This window comes from Pinus tabuliformis, chromosome 3_1, assembly GCF_031772625.1.
Source record: "Pinus tabuliformis cultivar Carrire ecotype Pingquan chromosome 3_1, CPIR1, whole genome shotgun sequence".
NCBI classification, from domain to species: Eukaryota; Viridiplantae; Streptophyta; class Pinopsida; order Pinales; family Pinaceae; genus Pinus; species Pinus tabuliformis.
The window spans coordinates 616,006,066-616,031,752 of NC_142301.1; the positions used below are offsets into that span (position 1 = coordinate 616,006,066).

Sequence of the window (25,687 nt, forward strand, 5' to 3'; positions counted from 1 at the left end):
ATCCATTTATCTCCCTCCCTTATCCTTGACATGCAACTGTCTCAACCCTGAAATTTTTTTAGACGGAATTCTCTTTTAAAGCATAGGTTCAGTAACCATACACTAGTAGTCATTCCAAAAGTTTATTACAGTTCAAGAGTTTAACTCCTGTTATCACCGTTATAATTCTTTCGAATTTCAATTAACATTGCACCAGAAGTGGATTAATATAAACATAAAAAGTCAAACTGGATTAATACAGTGGCTTAGTAGTCATTGGTGATGGCCACGACAGCCTTAAACCCTAAACCCTGAAAACCATCCGGCGCTCGCCGAAGCTCGTTACTCTCAAATGAACAAGGGTGATAGGGGTAAGAAACACAATGCATCCACTTGCTGACCCTGGCCTTATAGGAACCTGTGTTCCATAGAGGTGAGCGAGGCTGGAGCAAAAGCGATTTGATCGGTGGATGCGGGTCGAGTCAATGCTGCTATCTGGTTCAGCCTTAAGGATAGAGAGGTGGGTCGAGTGTCTCGCTGGATCTCGAAGCAGTCGTCGGAGGCCAGAGTCCCTCTTCCACTCAGAAGGGGGCAATATGGTAGCATCCCAATCCTGTAATATCAACCCCTGACAGACGGCCATGTTGCATAGGGTTGCGAAGCTTAACGGCAGGTTGCTCGCTGCATCTCGGACCAGAAAATGCTTTCCAACATCGATATCATCGGCTTATTGTTCTCATTTGAAGCAAAAAGGTGCCGGCTTTGAAGAGGCCGCCGGTATTCACCGTAAGTCAAGGTATGACATCTTTTCCTTCTGTCAATCTCGAATAATACGATGCAGTTCCTCTGATGCATCCGCCATTAAAGATCTTATATCATCAACGAAACCCCCCGAAAACATTAGTTTGGGAACCCAACTGCAAAAATCTCGTCCTTGGGGTCGAAGTGAAGGTCACGAAAGCGATTCCGAGCATTTAGTCTGCCCGGGATGCGGAGTTTACATGCAGAACGAGAAGCCGAAGGCGCCTGGATTCTTCACTAAACCCTCGGAGAAAGTTAAAAAGAAAAGAGTATGGGTTGATGTCAAAGGAGAGAATCTAGGAGATGAAATCTGGCTGAATCCAGACGATGAAGGAGAAATAAGTAATCAGATTAAGGTCCAGGAATCTGAACCGAAGTCCAATATCTCTCAAGAGGGGGAAAATAATGTAAACTTAAAGAAAGCGGAAACGCCAGTGGTTTGTGCCCGGTGCCATTCCTTGCGCAACTATGGGAAAGTGAAGGACGAGAGCGTAGAGAATTTGCTGCCGGATTTTGATTTTGAAGTTACAGTGGGAGCTAGATTGATGAAAACAACCGGCAGCAGATCAACTGTAGTGATGGTGGTCGATACTGTGGACTTTGATGGGTCTTTTCCTCGGCGTGTGGCGGTTTTGGTGTCAAAGGCGATGGAAGAAGGGGCGCATGTCTGGAAGGAAGGGAAGTCTGGGAATGTTCCCCGTTTAGTGCTTGTTGCCACGAAGCTCGATCTTCTTCCTACCCAGGTAACGCCACAGAGGTTGGAGAATTGGGTTCGCCGGCGGTCCAGGTTCGGTGGGGCAGAAAAGTTACACGGAGTCCATCTTGTCAGTTCCCACAAGGGCTGGGGGATTAAGAACTTGGCCGAGCATATCAAGCAGCTGGCTGGTCCTCGAGGAAATGTGTGGGTAATCGGTGCGCAGAATGTGGGCAAATCAACTTTGATTAATGCGATTGGGAAGCACGTTGGAGGAAAGGTTACCCAACTCACCGAAGCTCCAGTTCCAGGCACTACATTGGGGATTCTTAGGATCGAAGGGATTCTGCCTGACAAGGCGAAATTGTATGACACGCCGGGCCTTCTGCATCCGTATCAGATACCAACACGACTGAACAGAGAAGAGCAGAAGATGGTTCAGATAAAGAAGGAGCTTAAACCCAGGAGTTACAGGTTGACTGTGGGTCAATGTGTACATGTTGGGGGATTAATGAGGGTTGACATCGAAGAGGCTTCTGTTCAATCACTTTATGTCACTGTTTGGGTCTCTCCGCTGATTCCCTTGCATATGGGGAAGGTTGAGAATGCGGATGTGATAAGAGAACACCACTTTGGACTACAGTTGCAGCCTCCCATTGGGGTGGAAAGAGTCTCTGAGCTTGGTGAATGGCAGCGGAGGGAATTCAAAATATCAGGAAACAGTTGGGATTTCAATTCGGTGGATATTGCTACTGCAGGTCTCGGTTGGTTGTCATTAGGCTTGAAAGGTGATGCAACTTTGGCTGTGTGGACTTACGATGGTGTGGATGTAAAGGAACGGAGTGCTTTGATTCTTGACAGAGCACGGTTCTTCGAAGACGCTGGATTCACAGTTTCTAATGTAGTATCCAAGGCAGATAAGAAAAAATCAAACGATGCTGATGTAAACAAAAAAAATGATAGAAAAGGCAAGAAAAGTAAGGATGCAATCGGAGAGATATGACAACACTCAAGAACAGAAATGGCATATAGGGAAAATATTTCACTGTATTTTTTTCAAGCTCTCAACTGTCTTCTGCACACTTGGGTTAATGGGTGTACTAGTGACTAAACACAAAGAAGAAGAAGGGCGAGGAGTCGGAAGCTAATTTTCATCTTCATAGAAAACAGACTGGAAAGTTGCGATCTTACATTCTCTGTTCAGACATTCACTTGAGTACCTATTTTTTTCCTTTGAAAACCTCACAGGATAATCCAAGGGAAACTTGCCCCCCTTTGTGGGGATGGCTTCGCTTGTAAACATGTCGGCATATACTTGTGTGCCTAACACAAGGGGATTCGAACTGAGCACATGCTGGCACAGAACTCGCCAAATGCCCAGCAACATTGGTGACAACCAGTTAAGTTAACCCGTTGAGCCTTTTGAAGTATTTATTTATTTATAAAAGTAACAAAATATCTTTTCCTAAAAGAACTTGCATGACCTTGAGGCTTGAGCTATCAACTTTAGCTCTAGACAATTGTTTATAGAGCAACATTGAGCTGCCTGCGCTGTTTTCAGCTTCTAATTGGCAAGATTCTCGAGTAATGTGGAAATTAATCAGTCATCTGTTCAGTTTTCAGTATATCTACATTTAAAGCTTTTGTACAGAGGCTGTAGACTGGTGAATTCCGAACACAAAGCAGAGTATGGTACATTAGTAGGAATATGCAGTAGTATTTGTGGAATGATCGAGTATCTTTGATGTGTAATATATTCAGTTAAAAAAAAGTTCAGTGAAGCCTGTCTGAAAAATTAATGCATTGATCAAAACACTCGAATTCTCACCCGCGCACTGCAATGCATAATCATAACCCTGTTGCAATTGTATGAAAGACCCTGGCCAAGATTGCAATGCATAATCGCTGACCCGGAGAATCAGTGATATAACTTAACTGAATTGAACAACCAGACCTTAGCCGGTCAATTCTTCTGGTCATAAATGCTACAACAGCCTTCTGGAACAGCTAATTCTGGTTTCTGAAACGAGTTTAACGAACAGCAGGCGTGACTTCAGTTAGGAATACCATCTTCTCTGGTTTCTTTTCATTTATATAACATACATTGTTTTTGTTATTATCGTGCCTGAATGACAGTAAAATATCAGTGTGTTCAGTTTGTCTCATTGCAATTCGATTGACTGTACTTGCACATTTAGTTAAAAGAACTTACCCTAGTCTGAGACTTTGAACTCCGTGGCAGAATTTCAGAACCTTTTGATGATTCTCTCTGCTTCTCCTTCTCAAGCCGAGAGAGATGCTTAACCAAGACCTTATCTAAACTCTCAAAACTACCCTCATCACTTTTGGCATCGATTTCTTGGAACCCTTTGAAATGTCTCTTGTGCTGCTGCCATATTTTTCTCCTTCTCCAGTCGAGAGACGTGCTTCACCAAAACCTTATCTAAACTATCTTCATTCTTTGCATCACACTCACGTTGGCCTTTCTGTACCCTCTCAGATGCTTCTTGCACTGCTTGTATTTTTGCTTTTTCCAGCTTAGAGACATGTTTCACCAAGACATTTTCTAAATTCTCTCCGGTAACATCATAGTGATTCAGACTTCTTTGTACCCCCTGAAATGATTCCTTTTCCGATGCTAATGCTGCCAGTTTCTCCTTCTCCAATTTTGATACATGCTTGACTAAGATATTTTCTAAACTCTCTCCATCCTTCCTGTCACAGCGATTCTGACTTCTTTGCACCCTCTGAAATGATTCTTTATCAGATGGTAATGCTGCCAGTCTCTCCTTCTCCAATTTCGATATATGTTTGACCAATACCTTATCCAAACTATCCTCAACTGTATCATGCGGTTGATGTTTTCTGTCTACATTCTGCACTGAATTTGTTGTCAATGCTGCTGATGCTGCCATTTTTTCCTTCTCAATCTTTGAGATATGCTTAACTAAGACTTTATCCAAACTTTCGTCATCCTTCACATAATGGTGTTGTTTTATTCTTTGCACGCCAGTAGATGCTTCATTGGACAATACTGCTGCCGCTAATTTCTCTTTCTCAAGCTTTGAAATATGCTTGACTAAGTCTTTCTCCAAACTCTCCACACAATGAAGTTGTTTCTTTCGCTGCGGACTACCAAATGCTTCATTTGACATTGCTGCTGCTGCCAACTTCTCTTTCTCAAGTTTTGAGACACGTTTGACCAAAATCTTACCTAGACCTTCCTCACTATTTTCATTATGGTGGTTTTGCTTTCTCTGCACTGGCTCAACAACGTCGGAGGCATTCTTCACTGCAAGAATCTCTTGTTCAAGCTCAGTTACATGCTCCAGGGGAATAGTACTGAGGTCACTATCCAGGCTGTTGATGTTCAGAATATCAAATTTGCTCTTCATTTCGAGTGTCTTATTCTCAGTTGAAAATACATTTGTATCTCTGTTCTCTTTATCATATTCAGTGTCAATACCATCTACTGGATTCAAATCAATTTCCATGCTTTGTTTCTTGGACAATCCTGATTTTGGCTGATGCATCTTTGTATATTTTTCTCCTGTGGGAGTTAACTGTTCTCTTTCTGGCACATGGATCTTTTCAACCAAGATTGCATCCAAACCTTCAGCATTGTGCTGTTCTGATTCTGCTAGTTTTGCTGGTTTTTCTGATACATGGATCATTAGTTCAGCATGCTTTATAATTTTTCTGCCAAGCTCAGAATTCGTAATGGAATTAGAGTTTGTACACATCTTACACTGCCCATCTTTCTTCGATGTCATCAGACCTGATAACGTGCTCAGGCTCACAATATCTCCATTAAAGCCCTTTGACAACAACTCACCAACTTGCTGATATAATTCCATGCTTTTCAATGTACTCATCTTGTGCAGTGCTTGATTTGGCAATGTCACACCTAGAATCAAGTCCATCTCATGTGCAGTCTTCCTCTTTGGTGGCGATCCATTTGGAAAGTCATTGCATGCTGTCTCTATACTCGTTGAACAACCCTTCACTTTTGCAGGGATATTCTCAAGCAACCAAGGAATTTCCATTATTTTCAGGGCAAAAACATCGCCTCTTTAGAGATTTGGATCTTGATAGTATAAGATATTTGTCAAATATTTTATAGTAGGTCCTTGGAACTTGTTTTAAACCATAAAGAGATGTAATCAACCTAAATACCAAATTCTCCTTAACTTGTAACCTGGAACCCCTGTGTGTAGCGTACCAAGAACCCTTTCTACTCCATTGAGGTTACGGGTATCTTTCCAAGTACACACACAGTCTCCTTTTTATAAAGAGTAAGGGATGCATCTAAGCTCATGTCATTGCTTTTACATCAATACCTATAGCAGTCATGAAAACAAATTGGTAGACTTCCCTGGTCAGTCAGAGCTGTCCAGAATGGCTACAGTCCAAAATGAAGCCTGAGGTTTCAACTTATTGAACTGATAGCCCATAGTTATCATTCCAGTGCAAAGACTCAGAGTGGATTTGTGTTTCATAAGTGGATTTTGCTTTGAAAGTTGTCTGAGGAACATTGCATCGAAGCCAAGGTCACCTATAGACTTATAGACTCTGGAGCTAAGTATTGACATGAGCTAGACTGGCCCATACACCAGGTGATCACCCCCACAAATGCAGGCTCCCATAAAAACATGAACCCTGAAGAAAGTTCACCTAAAGCCCTTCAATGCAGTTAGGGACGAAAGTGACCTCAAGTGGAACTTAAAGGGATAGGGTATGGTCCGACCAAACAATTGAATACAAACTTAATAGCAAAGGCACAGGTCTAGGATGCCTAATACAGGGCCTCAAATGGTTTTTACATAGCTCTGACATGTGACCTTGGGCTTACAATGGTGTGAATGCTGCACTGAATAGTATATGAACCCCAACTAACAAGTGGGATAATAGAACCCAGCCATATTCTAACTTGTGACCTAAGGCCTCATTGTTGGCAACATGTCTTGGGCAGATGGTTGAACTAATTGAGCAACCCTCGGGGCTATTTGCTCTTGTAGTCCTACAGCATATGATCAAACACTTCAATCTTTTATTTATTCTTAAAAGAATTGAGGATCTTTTAATGTAGTCTTAGTGTCTTCTTTTCTGGCTTTAGCTGTTAGGGATTATTTTAGTTTTTCCAAGCAGACTTTGCTCTCAAATGATGAATCTCAACTATCAATGGATATAATGTCAACTCTGCCCTAGAGTAACTATGACGTTGGGGAATCCAAAAAGGTGCACCAGTAGCATTTAGACAAGGGATAACGGTGGCCAGTGCATTCTACATGCCTGTTGATACGCTGAATGTTTCTCTTATTCATGCTTCTAAAGTGCAATGCCTATGTTGACATATGTGGAAGATGTGGTGATGATTAACTTTTATTTTAATTTGATATAAATGCTTTTCTGGTCAAGGCACAATGACTTCAATATTGTACTATTTCATACACAGAAGGATTGCAGCATCCATAGTCATCAATGTGCCAACATTTTTTTACATTCACTTATAGCAATGCGCAGAGGTTTTAATGATATACTTTCAAGCTATAGGCAACATGCGATTAGCTGCAGACCAGGAAGGGCTGTTTTAGAAAACATAACTTAGTTTATGTAGAAGAAAGCAATAAATATTTATGGAGAAGTCACTGGGGAATTCAGTTTGTTTAATAATATGACAGCATCTGCAGGAAAGCACCTCCATGAGCAATTCACAATGGAATGGGCATACTACAAAGACGATTGTTGATTTTTTTTCTATGAAAAGGGAAAACTCAATGCCTGTTATTTCAGACGTAATGTACAGATCTCACCACATGAACAATTGACAATTTTTATCCCATTAAAAAAGGTGTTCAATATTTTATATTTCAAATTTTAATAATTTTACAAATAAAAACTGGGCTTTAAAATACCCAGCTCAGTCTAATGTCTTGTGAGGATCAGACATCAGACCATAGATTGGGCCTTACCCATGTTTGATAAGGCTGACTTTTACAAGTACTAAATTCTGTATATGGACTTTAATATTTAGAGTAGCAAAAATACAGATGATAAGTTTTAAAATTTTGTTAAATTATCCAAACTGGAACCATCTGAAGCAGGCTTGAGAAATCCTGCTCTAATGCATTCAGCTTAGCTGCCTGAAGAAAAACTTCTGTTACTGCTTTCGTATTCTCATTTACAATTATGATCTTCTCATGGTAAGTGTGGACTATCTCAAAATCACCAAAATTTCCTTAGTTTCTGCTGGAGAATAATTACCTGTAAGCTTCAATGTACGAACAGTTTCCAGTTTCCCATTACACTACCGATCTGAAGGTTCCCCTAATGAGCCAACTGAATCATACTTTGTTGTTGGTGATCTTTACAGATGCTTATTATTGCTAACACTTCTATCATTAACTTTTACCATTCAAGTGTGGTACCCATGGATGCTCTTCATTTTTTGACAACAGTTTGAAATTCTAAAGAGTAATTATAAAAGGAATGGTTGATCTAGATCTGATTAAGATGAAATTCGAAAACAATGGAAGCTCATGCATAGACCGCTACAAAGCATGAATAAACTAGGCGCAGATATGCCAAAGTAATATTCAGTAATATATAGCTAAACTGAGAAGAATGTCTTCCTATGGCTTGGGTAACTGTTAAAGATATCTTTCAAATCATTTGCATATAGAAATATCGGTGGAAAATTTTCCAAATTGTCCATTAAATTACCTAGAATGGGTTATGTGCACAGTGGAGTAAGAGGCTAGACAGAGTTTGTAACTACCCCCATACCATCAGGACGCTCTCTGGAGTTCCTAAACCTGACCTCTGCCCCATGAATTGCTGTTATGATAAGGAGTGTAAACTCCTCCATAGACCTCTTACCATTGTCTTGCTCTGTCATAAATACCAAGAATTCCTTTCCATAAGAAGATGTGAGCTTCGTGAAGACCTCTTCCATTCACCTAAGGCCCTTGGATGCACCCCTTTCCCTAGACAAATTGCTGTCCCACCTGATATAGATCCTTGGTGCATGTAACTCCCTTGTGATATCCCTAGGCAACGACTAGTTCACATCACCTCTTCTCCCATTCTATTGTCATATATTTTCTCATGTGGTGGCATTAGGAGAGTTGTCAACTTTATAAGTACTAGGCTGTATGCTGATGAGGAAGACTTGCAGCTTGAGTTCCTCAAGCATGGTATTCACTCTCTCAACTTTCACATTGCTGATTTCTTTAATCATGCTGTATTTTTAGGTCCCACTTTAACGTCCATATGATTTTCAAATCCGAAGCTGCTTCAAATTAATTATAGGACCATCACAATTGGACAATTTTTCCAAGATTTTTTCTACAATCTTGCATTTGCGACTATCAGAATCCAGATGAGCTTGAGTAGAATTACCTTCAGGCCAGAGGATAGGCAATATTCAATGTAGAGAGTCTTAGACCATTGATCATATCTTTGCACTTAATGTTGTCAGTTAAGAGGCCTACCATCTCTATTAAAAAATCTCATGTTATTTTGTGGACTTTCAATAGATGTTTGATTTGGTCGTAAGAAAGGCCTTGTTTCAGAGGTTGCATGACATGGGCATATCAGAAACCCATTTGGTTGCCATCACAAGGTTTTGACTCTTGAGTTGGTTCTTGGTTGTCTTTGCACCCCCTACAGCCTCCTAGACTTCATCAGAAGCACTATAGGGTTCAAATAGAGGTGCTCAATCTCTATGTCCAATCTCATTGAATCTTTTTCAAATTTTGCATTGATGTGTTGGAATCCTTTTTTTGAGAGCACCTAGAGGATGGGGATGGTTGTCTTCTACACCATATCTTGATCTTCTTGTGTCTATTTGTCAATGATGTGATCCTCTTGGCCTCCTTGCTAGAGGGGTTGCAAAGATACGTTGAAGCCATATCCAATTTTTGTGATCTTTGAAAGTTGATATTTAACATTAGTAAGATGAAGATTATGATTTTCAATGCATCAAAAAATGCTCTTTTGAATGATCACTTCCTCTTTTGAGGAGAAGATATCATGATCATGGGGTCAATTCTTAGGGACTCAATTCAGTTTGAGATGTGCTTTCTAGCCTCAACTTAGCAAGGGATATGGCTCCCTTGCTACTTGAGAGTAGTGTTTTTAATCTTGGCTTGCTTGGTCTTGGACTTGGTTGAGTTACCTCCTAATCAAGTCAACTTGAGCTTGTACCACTTTGGTGACACATTTTTTTGTTTGAAAAAATGAATTAAAAAAACAAAAACCTAATTCCTAGCACCCTAAACCATAGGGTGACACATTTTTTAAGGAAAAAATCAAATAAAAAAACTAAAACCTAATATCTAGCACCTTAAGCTCTACATTTGGAGTTTTGGAGCAATGTTGAAAAGTTGTGATTTAGAGTGAGCTTGGAGTTTGTTTGGCATTTATCTTGGGGTGTTTGTGGTAGATTTGGTATCTCCTATCTTCAAGCATGCTGGATGAGTTGTGAACCAGATTCTTGTGCCCACTGCTCATTGAATCTGCTCATTGATCTCATTCCAAGATATGTTAAAGTTAAAATTGCCCTTATTTAATTCTCTCATGAAATTGGAGAGCTGAAATCTGTGTTTAAAGTTTTGTACTTTCAACCTTTTACTAGTACCCTAAGCCCTACATTTGGAGTTTGGGAGCAATGTTGAAGAGTTGTGATTTAGAGTGAGCTTGGAGCTTGTTTGACATTTCTCTTGGGCAGTTTGTGGTAGATCCCATCTTCAAGCATGTTGGAGTTGTAAACCGGATTCTTGTGTCCACTGCTCATTAATCTCATTCCATGCTAAAGTTAAATTTGTCCTTATTTAATTCTCTCACGAAATTGGAGGTCTGAAATCTGTGTTTTAAGTTTTGTACTTTCAACCTTTTACTAGTTTTAAGTTTGGACTTTGAACTTTGCATATTAAAATAGGGTTTGCGATGTTGCATATTTGAATTTGTAGATTTCTTTCCATTTAAATTTTACCAAGGCCCCAAGAGTCAAAAGCAGTAATGGATCCATTTTAAGCTTGTTGATGAGGAGATGTATTGCAGATATTGCACGAAACACATAAAGTTTGGGGGGGGGGCAAGGAAAAAAGAGATAAATGCCAAAATAGGGAGAAAGAGTCAACTTACCACAACCAAATTCTGGTGTTGAATTTAAAGGATCTTCCTCTCTCCCTTCTAACAATTTTAGGGTCTCCTTTCTTTATGTTCCTCCTCACCATGAAAGTGAACGGTGAACCAAGAGAAAAGGAACATTCAAAATTATTTTGCACCTTGCCCCACATTTGCCAATTCCTCTTAACAAGGCCACCTTACCATTGGAAGAAGCAGTATGAAGATGTTGCTTTGAATACATAGGTAGATAGTGGTATGATGTAGATATTCCATTCAATGCTACTCACTCACCTTATTACCAACCTAATAAAATCATGACTGCAGATTGATTATGAAACCATAACGGAAGACAACTTGAAGGAGGATCAACAAGTATACTCTATGAGGGAAAAATTTATATTTTCTGAAGAGAAAACAGACTCAGCAAAGCCTAGCAGTGGTGTCGTTGTTGCAAGCTTCATCAAAGCCCCTGCGTAAAATTGGTATCATCACCAAAGTGCAATATGCAACGCAGTGTAAGGTTCATGATTCGTAATTATCAAAAGAGTGCTGTAATAACATATGTACTGGCCTGACAGTGACCTTTTCAGGTCGTAAACCAATTCTAATGACAAATTTCATTAGTTGTTTTAAAACGAACATTCACACTATAATTTATGTAAAGTCACAATAACGAGTTACAAGTCTTACGTTTTCATTTGTCAAGATTGACCATATAATATTATGGTATGTGGTAAATAATTTTTTTTTTCATTTGTCAAGATCAGTGTTGTTAAAAGCGCGATTAAATCGCGCTTTTTATGGGAAAAAAGCGCCTAAATTTTTTTTTGCCGCTTTTTTTGAAAAAAGCACGCTTTTTTCGTAAAAAATCTCGGGGGTCCATGGCAGCACGATTTATAATGAAAATTTGGATTTATTAATTATTATTTCATGATCTTTGTACAGGTTGGAGTCCCAGCGACTTAATGACATGGTCTACGTCTACTACAATCTTCGATTGTGGGTGAGGCAACTTGAGAGGACACCTAATGTGGATGCCATCTCATTGGATGGGATTGAAACCACTGCTGCATGGAGGTTTGAGGCCGAGAGGCCTCCCATGGATTCTACTGATGATTGGTTAATGCAGGATGAGGGGGAGGAGGAGGAGCAGGAGGAGGAGCAGGTGAATAGGAGGAGGAGCAGGAGGAGGAGGTGACACCGCCTACCCGGGCTACCACTAGGACCAGTAGAGGACGTGGTCTACCTCCTGTAGCTCATACTTCTAGTTCTTCAGCTTCTAGAGCACATCAGACTCCATTGCCATTTCCACCAGCATCTACATCTAGAGGGAAAGAGAAAGCTGTGACATTTTCTCGCAAGAGGGGCAGAGGAAATCAATAGGATTAGACTTTCATTTTATTTTATATGAGTCTATGACATTATGACATGATGAGATACATTATCATATTTTTTGTTGATATTTTGAGGCTGAGCTGGGACTCAGGAGTCAGGACTCAGGATTTACTATTCAGGACATGATTCAATGTTATGTGTGATTTTAGCGCTAGAAATGATATTAAACATCTTATATATTAGTTTTCTTATCATATTTATGTGTCAATGTATTTATTTTATGTTGTAGATGGTTTAGATATTAAAAAAATTGAAAAAAATGAAAAAAAATGAATATTTTTGTACCAAACGCTTTTTTCCCGCTTTTTCCGATTTTTTCCGCTTCATTCCCGGCGCCGATTTAATCCTGGTCGCGCTTTTAACAACATTGGTCAAGATATTGACCATATAATATTATGGTATGTGGTAAATAAATTTTTTATGAACTTTTATTAGTTAGTAGATGTGTGACAGAGAATATCTCTAGAGTTTTTCTTAATCAAGACACTTCCCACAAAACTGGCATATATAAAACCAATTGCAAACACAAGAGAAGCATTTAAAAGCGAGAAGAATCACTTTTTATGAACTTCTATTAGTTAGTAGATGTGTGACAGAGAACATCTGTAGAGTTTTTCTTAATCAAGACACTTCCCACAAAACTGGCATATATAAAGCCAATTGCAAACACGAGAGAAGAATTTAAAAGCGAGAAGAATCACTTTTCCACTTATTACAATCCTATATACAAGTGAGAATTTCTGTGGAGTCAGGACACTTCCCACAAAACTGGCATACATAAACCACTCCTTTGAACTTTAACCAGTTACAACATATTAAATCAATAAAACAGGATATAAAAATTATTTGTTTAGCGTTTTTTTCCTTTTATAATGATAATCCACCATTTTACAAATGTCAGTGATTTATTCAAATAAATTATTAGTTGATCCAAATGCATTTGGCAGAAATGGAAATCTACTCTTTCCTGCCAGATGTTTGTGGATTATTCAGATAAATGGTTCAAGGATTTTTACATAATAATCCAATTAATTAAAAATAATCTTTTCTGCTTCTTTAAAAATAAAAACACACTCAAATATATATAAAGATTAAAACCAAAAAAAACAAAAACATCATTAAAATGATGGCTGCAAATATAAGCAAAAGGCCTTACGTAACAAATTTTCACATATAAACAAACATTACACATTCCATTCATTCATAACACAGCTCATGATAAGGGAGAGTGCAAGCTGTGTTAAGGAAGAGTGTAACTGCCCATAATGGTAAAACAAACAGGAGGAACTTTCATAATGATAAAACAATTCCAGAATGTGGGGTATAGCACTTTTTATTCACACACCAAACAGCCCATCAACAAAGTTTGCTTGCACTTTTGCAAGAAAGCAGGAAATAGATTTTACTTCAGCAATTAACAAAAAAATGCGCATGGTTGAAAGCCTTAGTGACAGGCTAAAACTTCATTGCTGGTCGTTATGGAAATCGACTTAGGGCTGTTGCCAACTATCAAATGAAGGTTGAGACTTTAATGCTCGTCGTGAAGAAAATCGACTTATTGCCAACATTCCAACGAACCTAAAAGGGAAAATTATATTACATGATGTACAATAATGCATGTAGTCTGAACATGTAATCTCCCCAAGTTTTCTTGTGCCCCTCATTCATGGCTGCTGATGAGCTGTAAACATGGGGAAAAGCCACCCCCCCGTCCCTTACAGTTCGCTGCTTAGGGTTGCACGATTTCCATATCCAACCATCAATCCAGTCAACTTCTTATTACTCAGACGCTGTTGGTAGACCGTTGAGTCTTCAAATCTGTTACCAAGTTATACAACAAAAAAATCAAATAAATAATGCAAAATTCATATTTATCTTTGGACAGCAGCTATGTATGATTGGTTTCATTGTGACACAATAATTGTGATAAAATATCATTATGTAAACAAACCCATTTCAAATCTTGCAGATACAGAATCTTCAGTGATTTTAATAACTGAAGAATAAATAATTGCTCTGTACCTATCAGGGAACGTATCAGGTGACGCAAGCTCTGTGCTAAATTGACAGCATCCTCTGCCTTACTGACTATTTGATTGAAACAAATATACCTCCCATAGGCAGATGGATCTTCATAAGCACATATATGTGCATCCGCTAGAAAACTTATGTCCACACTAGCTAAAGTGCCCTTCTCATACATTTGTGCAGCCCCTGCAATCATAAAGACCTCCACCTGTAAATAAACTAGCTTATGTACTGTGTATTGCACTTACAGAGATTAAATCCTTTTCGAATATTCCATATTTATATGTGCTGCCCCTGTGCTACAAGGACTCGCAATTGTAAGCAAACTAAATTATATATTGCACCTCTATGGATTAGATCCTCTCCAGAGGATTACTATACCATATTTGTATGCTTTAAAGCAGAGTCTATATGGTATGCAGATCTCTCATCCTCACCTTTAAGATATGCAATGGTAGATCCTGAGCTTTTGTATGTGATGCCAGGTCCTACAATCAGAGATGCGTTGATTGTCACCATATTCAACCCTCTGTCCATTGCCAGCGCCCATGCAGCCTTCTCTGACAGTGTCTTGGCTAATGCGTACCACAACTGTGAACAGGAAATATTGTATAATTAGAACAGAATACCACAGATCACTTCAAGGTTTGGAATACTGTTATTAAACTGGGCAGGCTTTGAACTTCACAATCTTTGAGAAACTCCCAAAGTTTATACATATACCCCGTGAAAAAATGATGAATACCTCACCCCAATACATATAGTTTCTCTCTGTAAAATATATATATACTTAGCACAAAGCCATTTTAGCCCTGCTCTAATATGCACCAAAGATTTAGAAATGGTTGCATATGTAGATTCTCTCTTATTTGATGCATTTATAGCCTGGGCAACTTCAAAAGGGCGAAAATGAATTGCATATGGATTGTTGCATATAGAGAAGATAGATGCACTCTATTGTCTAGAATGTGTTATCACTTCAGCAATCTTAAGAGGCAAGATCAGTTGGATATGTATTGTTGCAAAGTTAGGTGCGATATATAGCATGTATTATCATTACGCAATTACAAAACGCCAAAAACTAATTGGATATGGGGACTTAGAGAAGCAAGATACACTGTATAGCCGAGTAGAATGTATTATGATGTTGAATAAACTAAAATATGACCCTGGATAAACTAAAATATGGCCACTTTGGAAGGAGCAATTATGTCTCTCCTCACCCAGATTCAATTCCCACTAGTGACATGTTGAGCTGATATCAAATATATTACTATCATGGCTTCCATCCTATTGCTGACTGGAATTGAAAAACTGTAAATGCAAACTTTTAAGTTACTTATTAGATTTAATAGATTAAGTAACTAATCTGATCAAAGCAACTCTAGATGCAACATTGCAAACTTCTGAGTTACTTACTTAGATTGCATAACCAAAACCTAACTTTTTGACATATACAATAATCACACATACAGACCTTCAATTTCCTGCAAAGATTTGCATCACTCCAATGCCTCTCGTCAAGGGCATTAACCTTGTAGTCTCCATCTTCTCTCCAAATTGCTGCAGCCACAGAAGAAGTGAACACAACTTTCTCAATGGTCTCAGTCTGAGCACACGCTTCCAGTGCATTGTGGGCTGCTTGTACTTCAATTTCTGCCATCACTTCCTGTATTACACAAGTTCACATCTATCAAATATTCAACCCTCCAAGACAGACACCAAAATGCCCACATCTTTAACTGAAAGGTTCACTAACTTACATCATAGCCTGCAGCACTCTGAGGGTGCTCAAAGGTATAGAACAGACCAGAACAGCCCTTGAGCGCATCAGTAATGCTGTGATAATCCAAGACATCTGCATAGAAGATCTGCAATCGATCCCCCTGCAATTTTCTGAGAGACTCAACCTCGCCTGCCAGCATTCAAAATCATCAATGAAGAATGCCCAACATACTATAAGGTCACTCGAAACGAAATCTAAAAACCTTCAGCTCAATTTCAAAGTGACTGGGAATTCAAAATAGGGATGGAATGGGGCAACTTCCATATTTTTATCCTTAGGGTTTTGAAAACAAAAACACATCAAGCTTGGTTTAAAATCTGAGATTCATAGAGATTCATCTTAACCTGAAATTCATCAAGAAACTAGAAAATCTTGTTCTCTTTTCAATAAATAAACATACTAGCGTCTCTCTGCACAGTGGCATGCACTGAATAGCCTCGTTGCAGAAGGCCCTGAACAATCCACAAACCTACATAACTGGACGCATCCATGACACAAACGACCTTGCCATTGCCCTCAGAGGGGTCCAGACCAGAAGGAAACACCGGCATGGTTGCTATTTCCACAAACTTACTTCTGTCCTCTCGTTATTGATTTTGAAATTTTCCCCAATTGCAACGCTGCTCCTCCTCCTCCTAGCACTGCACGAACAACTCTGTGACCTGGAATGAAGGCCAGGGAGGGGCTTTAAAAGGGAAGATCGAACAATTAGGAATGAGTTGGGGATCGTCGGCATGTTTAATGCGTGTCGTAGGTGCAGGTGGGAGGCTTAAAGAAGGACCGGTGAGCAATGCAGGAGTTCATTCAATTTGGCTTAGGGTTCCGTATGGGTTCCGTGGCGATTATGCATTGCAATCTTGGTCAGGGTCTTTCATACAATTGCAACAGGGTTATGATTATGCATTGCAGCGCGCGGGTGAGAATTAGCTGTTCCAGAAACCGATCGGAGTAGATTGCAATCTTGGTCAGGTTCTTTCATACAATTGCAACAGGGTTATGATTATGCATTGCAGCGCGCGGGTGACAATTCGAATTGGAACCGGAATAAGGAGCTCCCCGGAACAATACACCGCGGCTGCAATAGCTCGTCCCCGATCGGAGTAGTCTGTCAGGGGATGTCAGGCCCCATTCCCTGCGATCCGAATCCGATTTTTTGTCAGGCCCCATTCTCTGCGATCCGAATCCGATTTTTTGTCAGGCCCTGGCAGGGAATGTCAGGATTGCCAGGGGAGGGTGGCGGAGAAGCGGAGAAGGAGGGTGGCGGAGCTAGGGGAGGGTGGCGGAGGGCGGAGACATTCCCGGTGGCCGGAGCCGGACGATTTTCCGGCCGGTGACGGAAAACGGGCCATTCTACCGCCTAGGTAGACTACTCCTAATACAGAGATAACCAGGTGCAATTCAATGCAATGTATTTGCCATTATAATTAGTGTGATTTACAACAGTTGAATGGATACTACATAGAAAAACAAAAGTACTTGAGAATATACATTATTAAGGGATGCAGAAGAAGATTTACAGCATGTAATTGTCCTTCATCATCTCAATCAGAAGTTCTACCTGCTACCAAAAATACTTCAACACATCCCCCGGGGCTGACTTTGAGGATTTTGTCCCTTTGTCTCCAAATACTTATGAAGTTTCTAATTTAATGATGTTATGTCCATTCTCTGTCACTTGTCTGTTAGTGGTAGCTTGCTCTGGTCGGGTTGGGTTGCCCTACCCATTTTAACAGATTGAATGTTGACTCCATATACAATGCTTAAACAACAAGGTGTAGGGCATTGAGGAAGGAGTTGCAACTTGTGAGTGATCAATGAGGGACTCTTGCCAACTGTATTTGTTAGGATATGCATCTGATGGTCATCCATTATAAAGTCAGTGGTTCATCGGGATATTAGGTATATATTTATTATTTATTCTATATAAATCTTACACAGACATATATAAAGCCTAAGATTATGATATTATTCAACTTTAATTATATTATTAAATTACATTTTAGTATTATTATAATATTGTATTAGTATTATAAAAATAGAGATGAAGCAATGCAACTACTAAGAACAACGGTTAGGGTAACCCTAGTTACACTGTTATCACCACTGGAACTCGCTGGTGAATGTTACTCTTGATCTAGGCTGGAGGCCACAGTAGGCTCAAGGAAAGTAATTCAATGTTTCAAAAGACTGCGGTGCGGGGAGACGCACAGGGGGGACGTCTCAGAGTACCCTCAAATTTTAGGGAAATTTTGGGGGTACGGGGGGGCGTCTCAGAGTACCCTCAAATTTTAGGGAAATTTCGGGGGTACAGGGGACGTCTCAGAGTACCCTCAAATTTTAGGGAAATTTCGGGGGTACGGGGGGGATGTCGGGGTATATATATATATATATATATATATCTATATATATATATATATATATATATAATTCAAGTTCATATTCATTGTTCAATAATGAAAACATAAATATTAAATAGACTAATAGTAATATGGATACCAATACATTGAAAATTTAAATTTGATCCACACATAAAATTTAAATTCATAATTGAATTAAATAATGACATACATTGATCCATCCTCATCATTCATTTTGATACATACATCATTCATATGACATACTCATTATTCATCCATACCATGAGATTCAATAAAAAAATTGAGTAATGAAATTTCCAAATACATTGATCCATATCATTCATCATTCTACAATCTACATTGATTTAAAAATTAGATTCATCATTCTAGAATCTAAATTGAAAGCAAAACATACTAGTATATTACTATATACTTGATACTGAAGTTTTATGGGGGGACGCCTAGATGCACCCCTTTTGGGGAGTCTTGTCCCCCACATTGAGGAAACACACCCCCTTGCGTCTCCCCAAGACTCCCCAAAAAGGGTGTGGGGAAGCACACCCCCAGTAGACTCCTTGTCCCGGGTGCAAGGGGTGCATGCACCCATCCTTGGGTGTTAGGTCCCCGAGTCGGCGATGTGCGACTGAGTTGTAGAGGGCGTGCCCATGTGCGATGGGTGCCCGTGTTGACCGACTCGGGTGGAGCGTGCTCGGTTTTGTGTGACGACTTGACATGACTTTCGGTTACGTGCGACGGGTGGACGCACTTATAGTGTGCGCGCTCGTATTGGGCGAGTGCCCGCCCATCGCTACGAGCGACCGGTGGGAGATGTGCGACGGGCATGCATTGAGTTGTGTCGTGCAATGGGTGGAAGAAACGTGACGGGCGGATGTGCGATGAAGGTGTGTTGGGTGAAGGGCATGCCGGGCGACTTGAGTTAGGCGCCCGAGTGAGTGCGCGCCCGAGTTAACCCACAGCTTTTAAAACCACTCACAAAAACCGGTTACCGGTCCAACCGGCCGGTTAGCTGGCCTGCCGGTCGAAACCGGCCTAAAAACCCGGTTAACCCTGCCTTGTGACCGAAATTTAGCCCTAACCGGTCAAAACCGGCCGGTTTATGGCCAGCCCACCGTAACTTATGAAAAAGCGCAGGCAGTTTGTGGTTTAGGGGTTTTGGGGGGGAGGGAAAGGTATATTCCCTCCAAAAAGGCCCTCTCCAAGCTATAAGAGACCCCTCTCACTCTCATTTGTCTCACACAACTGATTTGGAGTGTTTGTGAGTGTTTGTGAGTTTGTTTGTGAGCTTGGAGAGTGTGGAGTTTATGCTGAAGTAGTCATCTTGGAGTTGGAGTTGGAGCTATTTTGGAGAAAGTGTGTAGCTGTCAGTGGAGTTGCCATCTTCAAGAGGAGGTTAAGGGAGCTAGTTTGCATTTCCAGGTAAGGATTTGCACTTGATAATTTCTCATTTGAGTCTGCTGTCCGTGAATTTTTTTTTGTGTTATAAACTTCTCACTTCTATGATCTACCATCCAGGGAGTCATCATGCCTCCAAAAGCTGAAGATACTGCATGGGCTCATTGTGATATGATTGATGGCAAAATGATTTGCAAATATTGCCAAAAATCCATTCAAGGAGGGGGTATTAACAGGTTCAAGCAATACGTGGCTGGGATAGGAGGCCATGTAAAGCCATGTGGAGCACCAAATGAAATAATAGGGCATATTAGGGCAGAATACCTTCAGAAGTTTGAGACTCAAGTCACTGAACCAATAGAGAAGTTTGTGGCTACACAGTTTGGGAGTCGAGACTCAACCAACTGAGTTTGATCATGATGACTGAGACTCATGAGAAGTTTCAACTTCAAGTGATAATGTTGATCACTATTATAGTATTACTATTATCATATATGTAGAGTCTAGACTGAAGTCTTGTAGTAGGCCACTGGCCCCATAGTTTGTAGGCTTTATTTTTGCACTCTAGTGGCCATTTAGAGCCTCATTGCTTATGTATTTTGTCGATGATATGTATTGCACTCGGTGCCATTTTGATATATTCACCTTTAAGGCTTTACATGGTATATCAATGAGCAATCTTTGCATATTTTGTCTCTATTGGCTTGGAATCATGGTTTTAAATCTTAAAAATAGTTTTTTTCATTAAAAAATAATTATTTAATGTATTTTTCTAAAACCGGTTCGTTTAGACCAAACCAGTCCCGGTTAGACTGGTTCCGGTCGGTAAACCGGTTCATTAGGTGGACCGGTCCGGTCACCGGTTCCGGTTTTAAAAACTATGAGTTAACCAACACGGCTGAAGTGCAGAGACCATGTGCAATGACGAGTTGGACAGGTGGGCAAGGTCGACATGAAAGATCGACTTATAGGTAGCGACATGGGCAACAATTGGAGTTGGGCCAATATGTTATAACGTGTAGGCCGATGTGCGGAAGATTGGTTCGGCCGACCATGGAGGAGGCTGATCGACGCGACGATTGGGTGGTGTTTGGGTCCACCCGACCCTTATATATGAGAGTTGGTGTGATGGTATTCAACCATCAATGAACTCGCTCTGAAGTATCACGGAGATAGAAGTCAAGCAACGGAGGCATAAGGAGTAGGCCGCGGAGCAAATGAGCCGAAGGTTGGTTTGTAGGCAGGCCGAGTTGGGTTTCTGGCGAAGTGTGTTCGACGCGCAGAGTTGGGTGAACAGGCACACGGTGTGCAGGCTATGTGCTCGCGTCGACGGGCAGACTGCTGGACAGGTGCAATGCAGACAGTTTGGCAGACAGTTTGGGTTTAATACAGTTCGGTAGTGTATGGTGTATTGCTTCAGGCCATGTGATGAGTATAACGGGTAGCACAGGTGGGTGACACACTGCTGAACGCAGTGTGTAGAATTTGGGTGAGGTTGAATGACGGGCAACACGAGTTGTGACGACGACGAATTTGGGGTTTCCAACAGTGCAGACAACAGCAGCTGCTGCTGCATGGTTGAGGCACGATTTTGGAAAGTTGTCTAACTGTGCAGGTCGATGAGTGGCTGCACGACTTAGCTGTATATTATTGTATACTTGTAAAATTACCGAAGTTTTATTATTATTGATTTGGGTAGACTTTACGGGAGTTGTCCTTCCCAAGTCTAATTGCGTTATACTTGTCTTGATGTGATTTTCGCTACATAATAATGATGATGAAATATAATTGAAGTAAATGTTATTCCGCTGCGTTGTTAACACTTGATTGGAAAATTGACTAAGTGTTGAAGTTAGGTGTAGTCCATACACTCTAGTATTGGTGAAAAGAAAAAGTGTAGTGGTGCCACACCTGCTATACGTTGGTTGAAAGACTACCACAGGTATAGAGCCGCGATAGATTGTATCAGAGCTTGATTTAGGGCGAGTCGAGCTGATTGAGATTTGAACACGTGGCTGGGATAGGAGGCCATGTAAAGCTATGTGGAGCACCAAATGAAATAATAGGGCATATTAGGGCAGAATACCTTCAGAAGTTTGAGACTCAAGTCACTGAACCAATAGAGAAGTTTGTGGCTACACAGTTTGGGAGTCGAGACTCAACCAACTGAGTTTGATCATGATGACTGAGACTCATGAGAAGTTTCAACTTCAAGTGATAATGTTGATCACTATTATAGTATTACTATTATCATATATGTAGAGTCTAGACTGAAGTCTTGTAGTAGGCCACTGGCCCCATAGTTTGTAGGCTTTATTTTTGCACTCTAGTGGCCATTTAGAGCCTCATTGCTTATGTATTTTGTCGATGATATGTATTGCACTCGGTGCCATTTTGATATAGTCACCTTTAAGGCTTTACATGGTATATCAATGAACAATCTTTGCATATTTTGTCTCTATTGGCTTGGAATCATGGTTTTAAATCTTAAAAATAGTTTTTTTCATTAAAAAATAATTATTTAATGTATTTTTCTAAAACCGGTTCGTTTAGACCAAACCAGTCCCGGTTAGACTGGTTCCGGTCGGTAAACCGGTTCATTAGGTGGACCGGTCCGGTCACCGGTTCCGGTTTTAAAAACTATGAGTTAACCAACACGGCTGAAGTGCAGAGACCATGTGCAATGACGAGTTGGACAGGTGGGCAAGGTCGACATGAAAGATCGACTTATAGGTAGCGACATGGGCAACAATTGGAGTTGGGCCAATATGTTATAACGTGTAGGCCGATGTGCGGAAGATTGGTTCGGCCGACCATGGAGGAGGCCGATCGACGCGACGATTGGGTGGTGTTTGGGTCCACCCGACCCTTATATATGAGAGTTGGTGTGATGGTATTCAACCATCAATGAACTCGCTCTGAAGTATCACGGAAATAGAAGTCAAGCAACGGAGGCATAAGGAGTAGGCCGCGGAGCAAACGAGCCGAAGGTTGGGTTGTAGGCAGGCCGAGTTGGGTTTCTGGCGAAGTGTGTTCGACGCGCAGAGTTGGGTGAACAGGCACACGGTGTGCAGGTCGTGTGCTCGCGTCGACAGGCACACTGCTAGACAGGTGCAATGCAGACAGTTTGGCAGACAGTTTGGGTTTAATACAGTTCAGTAGTGTATGGTGTATTGCTTCAGGCCATGTGATGAGTATAACGGGTAGCACAGGTGGGTGACACACTGCTGAACGCAGTGTGTAGAATTTGGGTGAGGTTGAACGATGGGCAACACGAGTTGTGCCGACGACGAATTTGGGGTTTCCAACAGTGCAGACAACAGCAGCTGCTGCTGCATGGTTGAGGCACGATTTTGGAAAGTTGTCTAACTGTGCAGGTCGATGAGTGGCTGCACGACTTAGCTGTATATTATTGTATACTTGTAAAATTACCGAAGTTTTATTATTATTGATTTGGGTAGACTTTACGGGAGTTGTCCTTCCCAAGTCTAATTGCGTTATACTTGTCTTGATGTGATTTTCGCTACATAATAATGATGATGAAATATAATTGAAGAAGTGAATGTTATTCCGCTGCATTGTTAACACTTGATTGGAAAATTGACTAAGTGTTGAAGTTAGGTGTAGTCCATACACTCTAGTATTGGTGAAAAGAAAAAGTGTAGTGGTGCCACACCTGCTATACGTTGGTTGAAAGACTACCACAGGTATAGGGCCGCGATAGATTGTATCAGAGCTTGATTTAGGGCGAGTCGAGCTGATTGAGATTTGAAGGGGATTGAGAAGCAGAGATACAGCTGCCACTTCGTGATAGATGGTATCAGAGCCCTCTTTCCGCAAGGCTTTGTTGATTGAAGATTGTGAAGCAGAGATACGACGATAGGGTTGCAGTTGGTATTGAAGCTTGAGCACTTAGGTGCGACATAGTTGAGTAGGGGTGAAGCATTGTGCTTGGGCCAAGCTGAATGACAAGACATGGCAAGTTGGGAAGAATGCCATGGGAGGCTCTTGCTAACCTTATACAGGTTGAGGCATATGAAAGAAGAGAACCCACAGATTCGAGATGAACTTGAAGTCTTGGAAGGGAATGTTGAAGGAGAGCTTCTTCGACTTGGTTGGGCAATGGAGCAGGATGTAGCTGTAGATTGCGATGAAGAAGAAGAAGCTGTGATATATGAGGAAGAGGATGTTGCAGGTGTGACAACGATGGAGGAAGAACTTGAGGCACCATTGATTGCTCAAGTTGGACCAGGATCGTACATATTGCAGACATTGATGGATGAAGGCACTCACATGGAGGAGCCTCATGATGAAGTAAGTATTGCTGTTACTTGTGTTTCATTGGAGCTTTTGGAGGATGGGCCATATGTAGGGATGGGCAAAGGGAGTTTGCCAATGCGATGGACAACCTTACCATGGATGACTATGATGAGACCTTGTGCATTGAAGCAAGGAACATTGATTGTTGCAGGACTTGTTGGGGCAATTTGTGACCTTATGGCAAAAGGTGCAAATGCCTGTGACAAGGGAGGAACATGATGAGCTTTGCGATGGATGAGTCATGCTTAGCCATATGGAGAATTGGCTAAGTTCCCGACATGACTCATGGACATATTGGAGAGTGGGCACATTGGAATTATGATGATATGATACTTGGGTGGTCTTCTTCATAGCTGAGATGAAGAGGAAGTCTTGGTGGGCCTTTAGTGGGGGAGGCAACGATTGGAGTTGGGCCGACGTGGGAAAGATTGGTTGGGCTGACCATAAAGGAGGTCGATCGATGCGATGGTTGGGTGGCGTTTGGGTCCACTCGACCCATATATATATGAGAGTTGGTGCGATGGCATTCAACCATCAATGAAATTTCTTTGAAGTATCACAAAGATAGAAGTCGAGCGAGGGAGGCATAAGTAGTAGGCGCAGAGCAAACAAGTCGACGATTGGGTTGCAGGCAGGCAGGGTCGGGTTTTTGGCGAAGTGTGTTCGGCGGGCAAAGTCGGGTGAACAGGCCGCACTGTGTGCAGTTCGTGTTCTCGCGCTGACGGGCAGTCTGTTGGACGGGTGCAGTGCAGACAGTTTGGAAGACAGTTCGGGTTTAAAACGGTTCAACATTGTATGGTGTATTGCTGTGTGTAGGCCGTGTGCTAAGTATAACGATAGCACAAGTGGGCGACACGATTGCTGAACGAAGTGTGCAGAATTTGGGTGAGGCTGAACGACGGGCAACACGAGTTGTGCCAACAACGAATTTGGGGTTTCCAGCAGTGCGGACAACGACAACTATTGCTGCACGGTTGAGGCACGATTTTGGAAAGTTGTCTAAGTGTGCAGGTCGATGAGTGGCTGCACGACTTAGCTGTATATTATTGTGTACTTGTAAAATTACTAAAGTTTTATTATTACTGATTCGGGCAGACTTTACGGGAGTTGCCCCTCCCAAGTATAATTGCGTTATACTTGTCTTGATGTGATTTTCGCTACATAATCATGATGATAAAATATAATTGAAGAAGTAAATGTTATTCCGCTGCATTGTTAACACTTGATTGGAAAATTGACTAAGTGTTGAAGTTAGGTGTAGTCCATTCACTCTAGTGTTGGTGAAAAGAAAAAGTGTAGTGGTGCCGCACCCGCTATATGTTGGTTGAAAGACTACCACAGGTATAGGGCCGTGACACTTGATGTGATTTTCGCTACATAATAGTGATGATGAAATATAATTGAAGAAGTAAATGTTATTTTGCTGCATTGTTAACACTTGATTGGAAAATTGACTAAGTGTTGAAGTTAGGTGTAGTCCATACACTCTAGTATTGGTGAAAAGAAAAAGTGTAGTGGTGTCGCACCTGCTATACGTTGGTTGAAAGACTACCACAGGTATAGGGCCGTGACACTGGGGGACGCGTCCCCGTGGAACACTGAAGTAATTTGAGGGAAGTCACAGGGAGATTCACTTGTGAGTATAGTAGAGGCTGATTAGGTAGCCCATCAGTGCCTTATTGGGCTCTTTGTCAGATATAGGGCTGTCAAACAAACTGAAGAGTATAGATCCGACCATTGAAGAAGGCATGGTTACACTAAAGACCTCAAGGTTGGACTTAG

The 25,687-nt window shown here is 41.0% G+C and overlaps 2 pseudogenes across 1 annotated transcript; one reads left to right on the forward strand and one right to left on the reverse strand.

Annotated features, from left to right (window-relative positions):
- The first annotated feature begins 266 nt into the window (after nt 1-266).
- Nucleotides 267-3,099, forward strand: LOC149188507 (GTP-binding protein BRASSINAZOLE INSENSITIVE PALE GREEN 2, chloroplastic pseudogene; annotated as a pseudogene).
- A 10,358-nt stretch (nt 3,100-13,457) lies between these two features.
- Nucleotides 13,458-16,851, reverse strand: LOC149188508 (cinnamoyl-CoA reductase-like SNL6; annotated as a pseudogene). The gene is made up of 6 exons (XR_016255818.1): nt 16,216-16,851; nt 15,793-15,944; nt 15,507-15,698; nt 14,467-14,620; nt 14,024-14,215; nt 13,458-13,819 (listed from the first exon to the last, which is right to left on the reverse strand). The product of XR_016255818.1 is annotated as a cinnamoyl-CoA reductase-like SNL6 (transcript).
- Nucleotides 16,852-25,687: the final 8,836 nt, after the last annotated feature.